The sequence below is a fragment of the Phalaenopsis equestris genome, unplaced genomic scaffold, assembly GCF_001263595.1.
Source record: "Phalaenopsis equestris unplaced genomic scaffold, ASM126359v1 Scaffold000392, whole genome shotgun sequence".
Classification (NCBI taxonomy): Eukaryota; Viridiplantae; Streptophyta; class Magnoliopsida; order Asparagales; family Orchidaceae; genus Phalaenopsis; species Phalaenopsis equestris.
Genome location: NW_018164834.1, coordinates 826,560 through 839,578, shown reverse-complemented (window position 1 = coordinate 839,578; position 13,019 = coordinate 826,560). Strand labels below are relative to the sequence as shown.

The 13,019-nt window shown below is 35.1% G+C and overlaps 1 long non-coding RNA gene across 1 annotated transcript in view; it reads left to right on the top strand.

Annotated features, from left to right (window-relative positions):
* LOC110026659 overlaps positions 1-12,802 on the top strand; it is a 20,178-nt gene extending 7,376 nt beyond the window's left edge. Inside the window, exon 3 of the long non-coding RNA XR_002294234.1 lies at positions 12,124-12,802. This is a non-coding gene — a long non-coding RNA (uncharacterized LOC110026659). The remainder of the gene's footprint in view (positions 1-12,123) is intronic.
* The last annotated feature ends 217 nt before the right edge of the window (positions 12,803-13,019 follow it).

Below are 13,019 nucleotides of genomic sequence, written 5' to 3'. Positions count from 1 at the left end.
TCTATTTTGCCTATTTGCCTTTTTTTGCCTATTTACAAGCACAAGACTTTTAAAAAAATAGCACAAAAATACTTATTTACATGCATAAATTTACAAGCACAATACTTAAAAAAAAAAAATAGCACAAAAATACTTATTTACATGCATAAGCCTTTTTAGCCTATTTTAACTTTTTTTTTTTTTTGCCTATATTGCATATTTACATGCAAGCCTATTTTAACCTTTTTTTTTTGTTTGCCTATTTTGCATATTTACATGCATAAGCCTTTTTTTTTTTTGCTTTGTTTCCCCTATTTTGCCTTTTATGCCTATTTTGCCGATTTACACGCATTAGCCTGTATTGTAAAAAAGGCAAAAAGACTTATTTACACGCATTGACATTTTTTTGTCTTTTTTACAAAAGAGCAAAATAGTATATATATATAGTCTAAAAATGACGTGTATAATTTAAACTTGGCTCTAGCTCTATTATTTAGTATCTTATATATAATCACATAAATTACACATGAGAGCCAATGCAAAAAATGCAAAAAATAAATAAAAAAGACATATGCATGTAAAATCAGATCCTTTGATCCAACACAAACATACAAAAAGGCATACACACAAGATTTACATATCTCAGCCATGGAACAAAATGATAGATACCTCGGATCAAATTTTCTTGATTTAGATGACTTACACCTCTAAGGAGACCTGCAGCTAGGGTTTACTGGATGTTTTACAACCAAAATCAGTAAAACACGCTTGAACTAGTACTAAAATGATTCTTTGGAAGCTTGAAGACTTAAATATTTTTTTTTATTTAAAAATTTGGTTTGCGTTTGGAACATTTAAATTGGCATTTATATTTATTTGAAGAGCAAAATTATAAATATATGTGATAGGTATGCTATTATGAATCCACTTCATACGAACTTCAGTACATGTAAATATATCATAATTTATGCGCTATAGGTATGTTATTATTTATCCTATGATCAAGGTCCAGTTATTGCCAACCTATGGCTTCTTGCATAAATATGATCAGGGGTGCTAGTCAAGCCGACTCGTGAGCCCGTTCGTGCTTGGCTCGATAAGTGGCTCGTACACTTATTTCTATGAGCTTACAAGACAAGCTAATACTAGCCCCGACTCGACTCATTAGTTCGTGAGCCAGATGATATAAAGATACAAAATATACTCAAAATATGCCCATTTTTATCCTCTGTTGTGGGACTAAAGTCTGTGCTCATTTACATACCTAAAACCAAATTCTTATGCATTTATAAATTACAAGCATAACTTCTCTCCAACAGGCGAGCTACCTTTTGGAAAGAGATGAGCACCTTTAGCAAAAAGATGAGAGACTTTTAAGGTAAGTTGATCTCTCTCCATCATCCGCCAAAAGCCTGATTTGTCACAATAGTATTTCACCAGTAACATCGCATTTTGAGGACCTATTAATCACATTTCACATGATGAAGATGGTTTAAGTGATGCATGAAGAGTTTGGACAATTTATATTAGTATGTATGTTTGTATCTGCATGCATGCGTGCATTTTAAAATTTGAGGTATAAATCAAAATTATTTATCTGAACAAGTAAGAACGTACATTCAATGAAATATATTTTTATGAATACGAACTTCTAAATTTGTCGTACACACGTTTGTATCATGAATTAGGTGGATTACCTGCATAACTATTAGTTCAAGTGAAACGTTTCAATGTTGTTTTATATAACATGCACCAGAAGCTTCTATCGGAGAGCTGTGTGCGCTCTCCGCACTCAATAATTAGACCTATGGGAGAGACGTTTGGGGTTATTGATGTTTTTTTGGGTCTCCACTGTTTGCATTTTTTTAAGCTTTGTTGAATTCGGGTGAAGCTCCGAGGAAGGATTCAGAACAGATAGTCAAAGTTTTGAGGTAAGCTTGGTTGCTCGACATCCTTGTTTGGTTTTTTGAGGTTCGTGCTTGGTTGCTCGATATTCTCGTGGGATGCTTGCCCTAAACCCTTGACTTTCTCGCTTGTTTCCCGATTTCTCTTGTTTACCCGATTTCTTACTGGTGTACTTGACATTCTTGTTGGTTGCTAGATACCTTGCTCGATTTCTCGATATCTTTGCCAGTTCTTGCAGATTATTTGGATAACCATTCAACGACAAAGTTTCCAAAGCAATTTTGGTTATCTTTGATTCCATTTTTTTTTTTTTTTTGGTGTTCACGTTTGCTGCAGTAATGTCAAACCTTCTTCCACCGTTTGATAGCAAACTTTTATCTCCTATTCAGAATGATAGACATTACTGTTTGTTGGTACCTCAGCCTCTACTTGCAGTCACTATGACTGTTTATTTTCGCGGGTTAAGTATGAGGCTATTCAAGCATGCGTAAGGAACTCCTATAAGATCCTCTGGGGAGTTCTGTTGGGTTTCATGATAGATTGGCAGCATTTATATACATACCACTCAATTGTTATATGGCTGTTTATGTACATACCATCCAATATCTATGAATGAATTTACATGCATACTACTCAATTGTTATGTGGCTGTACATACCATCCAATCTCTATGAATTAATTTACATACATACCACTTAATTCTTATCCTACGCATAAGGGTCATGTTTTATGTATGTAAATACTTATGTTGTTTGTTATAATTCAGAATCGTATGGTACTAAATCTTTAAATCCCGAATTTCACATACAATAAGTAAAATTGAGAAGTTGAAAATATCTAAAAAAAATAAAATAAATTTTTTTGTATTTTTAATTTACGTTTTTTATTTGTTTTTTCCGATTTTGCAATTTTTTTTGAGATTTTTTTTATTTTAATAAATTTGAAATGATTCTAAAACTAGTTTTTTTCTAATTTTTAAAGTTCAAATAAAGATTCAAAGTTAAAAAGTTCAGAAATTAAATTTCTTTTAAATTTCTTTTATTTCTTTTAAGTTTTTTTAAGTTCCTCGGTAATGGCGCCAAAAACTTGACCCATCCTCAATTACGGAAATATTTATATTCCTTAATATGCCAAAAATTTAACTCAAATTATATTTAGCGGCTAGTTTAAATCAAAATAATATAAATTTAGAAAATAACTTACACACTATAGTTACTAAGCAAGTATATGTATCGTTTCAAGTAATATAAGATTTTCTATAAAAATCTCAGTTTCGATTCCACAGGGAACTAGGGACAGAAATAAAAGAAATGAAATTCAGGAATTTTAACTTTAAACGAACTTTACTTTAAACTATAACAATTAATTAAATAAATAGTGATGAAATTAATTTTACTAGAATTCTACAAAAGCAAGTAAAAAGTAAATGTAATAATTTTAAACAATATATAAAAATGACATTTTCTCCTTATAAATAATTCATAATCAATATATGATTTCAATATGTTTAGAAACTTAAATGTGATATTGTGACCAGTAAGAGCATACATATTCTTTACCTCTTCCGAGCATAAAGAACATTGGTTAATCTAAAGTTGGTGTCGGCATGTTTAGTAGCGTTGGGTAGGTTATAATCTCTCACTCTTAAATTATCCATTGTGTCCTCTCTATACGACCTATCAGTGACCCTTAGTTCTAATCTCTAGATTAAATTGATAAAAGAATCTAGTATGTCGCTCTAAAAACATCAATTCTATCACATCAATTCTTATCTCCCTATTTATTTACATTCCCTTTCGAACGATTGCGACTGCTCTTTCCAAGCTAGAATGTGATGCTTACAAGTTAAGAAATCTTAGTCATTTCGGGTTTATAAGTTCCTCAACAGATTTTAACAATACAAGTGACCAATTTGTAAAATAAATAAATAACTCGTAAAAATATCATCACAATTTTTAGGATTAAAAGAAGTTCAAAACAAAATCCAAATCACCTACTTAATTACTTCATATTGCAAGGAGAAAGGAAAAAAAAACAACTCATGAAGCATGTGGATAACAAATACAACATATTTTTAAAACTCAAATCCAAAGTACGACAAAAGATAAAAATGCTTATGTGGAATGTTTCACCGAGCACTCCTTTGAAGTTATCTGACTCCTATGATTTTAACAACACTCACAAACTTTAGAAATCACAAAGACTCACAAAGAACACTATATGACTCACTATACAACTTTATCCAACCTTATATAATCTTATCCAACCCTTTATACTCATGAAATTAATCTCTATTTATAGAGCTTTGGAAATGATCAAGGGTTGCTTCATATATCTTTTCAAAATTCTGCCTCATGCAATGAATCTTCTAGAAAGTAACTGTGGCGCCTAGGCGCCAAACCGTCGCGTCTAGGCTCTAGCTAATTTCTGCATCTGGCGCCTAGGCGCCAATTCGGTTGGTTTAGTACTTTTCTTCAATTTAGTTCATTTTGCTCCTTTTTGATGTATTTTTGCTCATTCTTAAACTCTTTTTATTGCATCTGAAACCAAAAACATAAAAATACCATTCATTAAAGCATAATATTTTCAAAAATTGAGTATAAAATATTCTTAAACTGTAGGTAATTTTAAGGTTGATCGGATATCCAATGTCAACCAAATAATATTTTTCTGTTATAATAGTAATCATCAGTATTGCGCAAGATATTAGTATTTTATTTGTTCATATTCAAGTATACATTTCAGTGTCGTGTAGCAAAATTGAAAATATGACAATCGGGTGCACTGTTGACCCTATTTTGATGTCTTCCTTTCTCTTCTCCTTAGAGCCTATAATCTAGCACTAGAGTTTCTTGTCGACTATCTTAGAGGACTAGTGATGAGACTTACCTCAGTTTAGAAATTCAAACCATTTCTCAACACTTTTTTGGAGTTCCACACATGCAGTTTTTGACTTCTATCACTTAAGAGGTTGAAACTAACATGAGAGAACTCAAAATGAGTCCCTATAGGGCCATTAAGCCCTAAAGTTGCCTTAGGTACAATTTGCATATTTGTGCACACAAATTTCGCAATGTTGATAGTCGAAATATTTAATATCACAATTCACATCGCTTACGCATTTATAAGTTTCATAATTAATCAAAACCAAAATTAATTTTCAAAACGACCAATCAAGAACTCGAAATTTGAAGAAAATTGAATTTGATGTACTTTTGACCCGATTGTCGACAAGGTTGCCCAGACGACCTCAGATGACGAAATGGACCGAGCTGGCGCGTCCATAACGTCAAATTCACCTAGGAATGACACCAAATTTAGTATGATCCCGAGTGGTATTAAATTGTGCTCGAATCAACGAATCTTAAGTGAAATAATAAAATAAAATAAAATAAAAATAGAAAATTTCCTTGAACCTAAAACCCACCGCATGCTCTAACTCACGCAGGAGCCAAACCCTTCCCCGATCCTTCGCAATTCGGCCCAATTCTTTTTCTCTCCCGCGAGCAGTTCATCCGAGTCCTAGCCCGACTCCTCTTCCCCCTCTTTGACCGCTCGCAACCCTAGCTGCCCCGGACTGGCGATACTTCGGCTCGAGGTCCCTACATCCCCTGCCTCCACTCCCACTGTGGTCGATACCTGGCCCTGCAATGTTTGTCGCCACCTTACCCGTCCCTGTCTCGTTCGGTTACCCGTCCCTTTCTCGTTCGGTTAACCGTCCCTTTCTCGTTCAGTTCATCTCCAGGTAAGTGGAGTGTTTGGGTTTCTCCTCCTCTTGGATATATAAACCCCACTTGGGGGAGGTTTTCTACTGGTTGAAATTTTGGTGCAAGGGGAGGTGCTGCCAAATTCTCATTAGAGTTTTGTTTGATAATTTTTTGAGGGTCAATCCAGCCTTCACTTATTTGTCCTTTCAGATAAATTAATTCATCCTCTCTCTCACTCAATTTTTCTTATATGCTTTTGTGGACTCATTAGAGTTTTGTTTGATAATTTTTTGAGGGTCAATCCAGCCTTCACTTATTTGTCCTTTCAGATAAATTAATTCATCCTCTCTCTCACTCAATTTTTCTTATATGCTTTTGTGGACTCATTAGAGTTTTGTTTGATAATTTTTTGAGGGTCAATCCAGCCTTCACTTATTTGTCCTTTCAGATAAATTAATTCATCCTCTCTCTCACTCAATTTTTCTTATATGCTTTTGTGGACTCATTAGAGTTTTGTTTGATAATTTTTTGAGGGTCAATCCAGCCTTCACTTATTTGTCCTTTCAGATAAATTAATTCATCCTCTCTCTCACTCAATTTTTCTTATATGCTTTTGTGGACTCATTAGAGTTTTGTTTGATAATTTTTTGAGGGTCAATCCAGCCTTCACTTATTTGTCCTTTCAGATAAATTAATTCATCCTCTCTCTCACTCAATTTTTCTTATATGCTTTTGTGGACTCATTAGAGTTTTGTTTGATAATTTTTTGAGGGTCAATCCAGCCTTCACTTATTTGTCCTTTCAGATAAATTAATTCATCCTCTCTCTCACTCAATTTTTCTTATATGCTTTTGTGGACTCATTAGAGTTTTGTTTGATAATTTTTTGAGGGTCAATCCAGCCTTCACTTATTTGTCCTTTCAGATAAATTAATTCATCCTCTCTCTCACTCAATTTTTCTTATATGCTTTTGTGGACTCATTAGAGTTTTGTTTGATAATTTTTTGAGGGTCAATCCAGCCTTCACTTATTTGTCCTTTCAGATAAATTAATTCATCCTCTCTCTCACTCAATTTTTCTTATATGCTTTTGTGGACTCATTAGAGTTTTGTTTGATAATTTTTTGAGGGTCAATCCAGCCTTCACTTATTTGTCCTTTCAGATAAATTAATTCATCCTCTCTCTCACTCAATTTTTCTTATATGCTTTTGTGGACTCATTAGAGTTTTGTTTGATAATTTTTTGAGGGTCAATCCAGCCTTCACTTATTTGTCCTTTCAGATAAATTAATTCATCCTCTCTCTCACTCAATTTTTCTTATATGCTTTTGTGGACTCATTAGAGTTTTGTTTGATAATTTTTTGAGGGTCAATCCAGCCTTCACTTATTTGTCCTTTCAGATAAATTAATTCATCCTCTCTCTCACTCAATTTTTCTTATATGCTTTTGTGGACTCATTAGAGTTTTGTTTGATAATTTTTTGAGGGTCAATCCAGCCTTCACTTATTTGTCCTTTCAGATAAATTAATTCATCCTCTCTCTCACTCAATTTTTCTTATATGCTTTTGTGGACTCATTAGAGTTTTGTTTGATAATTTTTTGAGGGTCAATCCAGCCTTCACTTATTTGTCCTTTCAGATAAATTAATTCATCCTCTCTCTCACTCAATTTTTCTTATATGCTTTTGTGGACTCATTAGAGTTTTGTTTGATAATTTTTTGAGGGTCAATCCAGCCTTCACTTATTTGTCCTTTCAGATAAATTAATTCATCCTCTCTCTCACTCAATTTTTCTTATATGCTTTTGTGGACTCATTAGAGTTTTGTTTGATAATTTTTTGAGGGTCAATCCACCCATCACTTCTTTGTCCTTTCAGATAGATTAATCCATTCTTTCTCTCACTCAATTGTTTTTTTTTCTTACTTTGTTTTTTTGTTTGGTTTAGGTGCTTATGTCTGAATATAAACACACATATATAACCCTGATTATAGGTGAACCATTAAACAAGGCTATAAGTTGGATGACTTTTTTTGGGTTTCATGCCATGATGACAAAGACATTCGATGATACAGTTGAATAATATTGCATTCTTTGACATTGGGGACCCGATGAAATGTTGGATGACAATAATATTCACAAACACTGTACTAGGGAGGACTTTTGCTTTCTTAGGTTGTCGGTAGTCCTAACCTAACAGTGCAATCGACTTGTGAACAATTAAATTTATAAAATATAACGATAAGAACTGATACGTTATTTACAAAATATTTTTAACTACTAAAATAGATTCATTTTGCTTATATGCATGAAGCTTATATGCATGACAAAATATAAACTTTAAGTAATATAATCCGATTGTCAACTTGTCAATTACTTGTACTGGGCTAAGAATTGTCCTCCTGAGATTATCTTGTTGGAAATTTCTAGTTAAATGTCGGACTATATACACATTAATGACCGATAGTTGTCTTCGGGGTTCTTCGGGAATGCTCAAATCTGAGCCCACAACGGACCTGAATTTTTATAGTCCACCTCGGTCTTTTATAGTTTATTTGTTATTTTCTTTGGGCTTTCCTTGTTTTTCTTTCCGGTTTTCTTCGAGTTTATTTTGTGAGTCATTTGCGGTCTTCTTCGAGTTTTCCATGAGATGCTTCGTCGTTAGACTTTTACACACATATACATGCATATTTGCCCTGCTAATTAAATTCTCTACTATATTTGTTTACTTTTACCTACGATGCTAATATTATTTGCAGAAGCAGTAGACCCATCAGATACACAAATTTATTTTATATTTATAGCAATTTATTGTCTATACTACACATTCTACTGTTCTTCTTTACTGTACATTTACTGTCTTTTTTACTGTTGCTTTCCTTTACTGCACCTCTTATTGTTTATTTTATTTGTGTATTATATCTTTTAGAATAGGAGGGCAGTAGTTTGGTTTTATAGAAGACACACAGCGTCAGACCCCCGACTCAACAATTGGATGTACATTTAAACTTAACCTTAAACCTGCAATCGTTACAATGAAAAGTTTGGAGCTTGGAATACGTCTTCGTGGGCAACACGATCAAGATGTATCAAAGCAATTTTGTATCAACTATACCTTTTTTTCTTAGTTTAAATAACAAGTCATAGGATTTTGAGGTGATTTTCTTAGCGCGATATAAATCCTCACTTAATCTTTTATGCTTTTGCACAACCCTGGGTTGTGCAATATAAACTCTAACATTTTTATGGTTCCGAGTTCGTCGTCCGATACAACGTAAATGCTCCTATCATTCAGGTTTTTTGTACGACTGTATCATACAAATATAAACACTAAATAATAAAATTGGCAGGGTTGAAACATCAAATAAGTCATTTCCGAAACATAAAATCAAATATTTGGATAGCTTGAGAGGTCACCGAGATTTCCTCACGTTTAGTTTTATTTGTGTATTATACATTTTAGATTAGGATAGTAGTCTGGTTTTATAGGAGGTACATAGTGGCAAAACACCGACTCAACAATTGCATGTACAATTAAACTTAATCTTAAACCTGCAATCGTTACAACAAAAAATTTGGAGCTTGGAACAAGTCTTTGCGGGCAGCACGATCGAGATGTAGCAAAACAAGTCTAATCAGCTAAACCTTTTTCCTTAGTTTAATTAACAAGTCATAGGATTTTGAGGTAGTTTGCATAGCGCGATATAAATTTTTACTTTATCTTTTAGACTTTTGCACAACCTTGTTGTGCAATATGAGCCCTAACACTTTTAGGATTCCGAGTTTGTCGTTCAATATGACGTAAATTCTCCAATCATTCAAGTCATTTGTATGATCGTATCATACAAATATAAGATCTAAATAATAAAATTGGCAGGATTGAAACATCAAATAAGTCATTTTCGAAACATAAAGTCAAACAATATGATAGCTTGAGAGGTCACCGGAATTTCCTTACATCAGTGACATCTCCTACCTTTCATTTATTTGGATTCCCTAAAATAATTGCTTCCCTTTGATTTATTTCTTTTTGAATTTTCAATGTCAAATCGTGAAAACTTTAAAATATGGTTGTTTACATACATGCCATCCAATATATATACACGTACCACTCAATTGTTATGTGGCTGTTTACGTACATACCATCCAATATATATGAATTAAGTTACATGCATACTACTCAATTGTTATGTGGCTGTACATACCATCCAATCTCTATGAATTAATTTACATCCATACCACTTAATTCTTATCCTACGCATAAGGGTCATGTTTTATGTATGTAAATACTTCTGCTGTATTTCACTAATATCTTTATGTATTTCATTGGAATGGCTACTTGATACCTCTCCAATAACTGTAGGATTTGTTCTCTCAAAGAAGTCGTTTAATTTCCTGGATAATATTATTGGCAGTAATGAATGAAATGGATTATTTAATGACTAAATGAGCTGCATCCAGGAGATAAGTGCCAAAGTTAGCATTGGCCTTACATTTCCTAGCGATAATGGTTAATTGCCCGTCGAGATTCATTGAATCACAACCATGGTTATAGTAATGGTAAAGAGGAACTCCTTACCTATTGGGCCAATTTTTCTGCTCGCCACCTCAGTCAGTCTGCCTTCATTCGTCATCACACCATGGTAGGTCTCATCCAACTTGACTTCAATTTTGGCCTTCTTCTGCTAACCGGACTACCATTGGACCTCCACAGTATCTGAGGCGACCCATAATTCTGACGTTATTTGATCGGACGCTCTTGGAACAGTACTCAGTTTACGATCATCAGATCTGTGTATTGGGGAATTGAGTGCATTCGGCCCTCAATATAGGCCCCCTCGACCTAGGAGCAGTCGATGCCCTTCCTCTTCTGAAAGAAGTAGCTTGATGGACACAATCATTCGATAGAAGGGGTAGTGAAGAACTTGTGTTTCCAATTTTTGACCTTGTTTTCTAGGCCGACAAACTGGAATCCACCTGCTGTTCAGAGTTGGACATAATCATTCGATTCCACTTGTGTTTCCAATCTTTGACCTTGTTTTCTAGGCCGACAAAGCGGAATCCACAGTTTGTTCAGAATTAGACATAATCATTCGATTCCAAGAGAAATGAGGACATATGACTAAACAGATCGGCAAACCATGGAATGTATTTTCGCTGGCAAAAGATGTGGGTCATGATCACCGCCACAAAGTTCGTCACAGAGTTCAGCAAAATATATGGAGCTCGTGGCAAAAAGGAAGCTGCAACCTATAGCGGAGCTGGTCACGATACACCACCAAATCATTCTCATGTCTCTCGGTCGCCCTTTCATCTTGGCAGGCGACCCACAACTTGATGATCGAATAAAAATATAAGTTTTTTCGATGAAAGTGATGTTTGACGGTGACATAATGGAGCATTTGGCCGCTACCATATGATCAAAGGTTTGAGGAGTTTTCTCCGAGTCATATCAATGAATGACAAAATAACCAAAGACAGAAGGTGAATCAGGGAGTTAGAAAGAAAGGGACAGAAGGCTCACTCATGGATCTCTCAACCGCTAGTCATAGGAATCTAATAGAAGAAGACTAAACGCCACTCATGAAAATCGAGAAAAATGTCATGTCAAACACAAACATTGAGATTAGCAAAAAACAAAACATTTTATTTATCACAAAAAACATAAAAACATATGAATTTAGTTCGACGGGGGATACTTCACAAGATGATCCTCGGTCGCCTCTGTATGGACTAAATCCCTCCTAACTAATCTCCTATTCAACGTCTAAACATCGAGCTTAAATTGATTCTCTTGATCCGCCTCATAATTGACCCTCCGAATGAATGCACCCTTCCGAAGTTCAACAATTTTGGTGAAGACTGATTGTTTTCCCACACATCTCCTCTAGCTTGACTTACAACTCCCAGTCATGCCGGGCTAGAATTGCCTCCAGTTTTTCTAGACGACTTGCTAAGGTCCTGGGGGACGACCAATGTATTTTAGAGATTTCACTCCGGACCTTGTCCCTTGTCAGGTTCGGACGGGCGATTGCCCACAGCCTCTGTACTATCGGCTAGTACCTTGGGAGCCGGATTTGTTCACATGATCGGGTCACCACCATCAATGCCGACAGACAATTGTCCTACATGAGGATCCTCATCTATTGGGTTCGGACGGACAAGTGTTCTACCTTCACTCTTTCGACTAGTTTTGGCCTCTTGGCATGTCTTCCTCCACGACTCTTCCTCGCGATTGATCCCAATAGCAGCCAGCATCCAAGCTTTATCAACGGGTTTTAGGATGAGTCAGATGCTGCAAAAATTTTCATTGGGAGGAATGTTTGGCAAGTGGAGGCATGGCACCTGCAAAATTTTCATATGCAAATTTATTAATCATTTCAGTGTTATATATTTGTTTTATGTGCTATACATAATATTTGTTGAAATAATTCAAGCTTGGAATGCGTCGATATCATTGGTTTTTTTTTTTTTCCTTAATAACTTGTAAAAACTCTGCAACTTCGGAGTGCGTATATATTACTGATATTTTCAGGAGTGACATGAAGAACAGTCCTCTAATGGCGGCCCATGGAACTACCTCCGCTACTTCTCAAGGACAACAAGAAAGAACGAAATTGATGGGTCCGTGTCTTGCCAATGCCACCATGGTCCACCATGGATAGAAGAGAAATGTTTTAGTACAAAGTAGGGCTAGCAATATGTGTCAGATTTTCATTTGTTGGCGTCCTCAACCACTGCATAACTCCTCGCCTCGACCGATGAGATCATTTTTAGGGAAGCATCCTGTTTCACGATCTTTGCACAACTGAAGCTCCAGCTCCTACTACTGCTGCTCCTGCTTTGCGTTTTTGATGGGATGAAGTACCACATGGAGGACGTGATTGGGGGAGAGGAGGATGAGTTAGAAATACCAGAGTGCATTATTTGCTTGTTAGAGTTCGAAAAAGGAGAGGAGATTTGGCAATTTAGAATGCACACATTTCTTTCACGCAGCTTGCATTAGTAGATGGCTAATCTCACATAATACTTGTCCTACTTGTTGCACCATTATTTGATGCCATACATCACATTATGTATTTGTTTATGTGTGTAACAGTATAAGTGCGTATTTGTGTGTTGTGCTGTAAGAAATATATGAGTGGGATCCTCTGTGTTAGTAAGAATGTTCTAAAAATATTGTAACAACAGTTTACATTCATTTCTAAAATGTATATACATATGTATATGTGTGTATGTCTTTCCCATTTCACCATGACCTACTATGGATGGGAGAGAAATGTTTCTGTACAAAGTAGGGCTAGCAATATGGGTTGGATCTTCATTTGTTGGCTTCCTCAACCATTGCATAACAAAATCCTTCTTCTCCCCTTGACCGATGAGACCATTCTTAGGCAAGCATCCTGTTTCACGATCTTTCTACAATTGAAG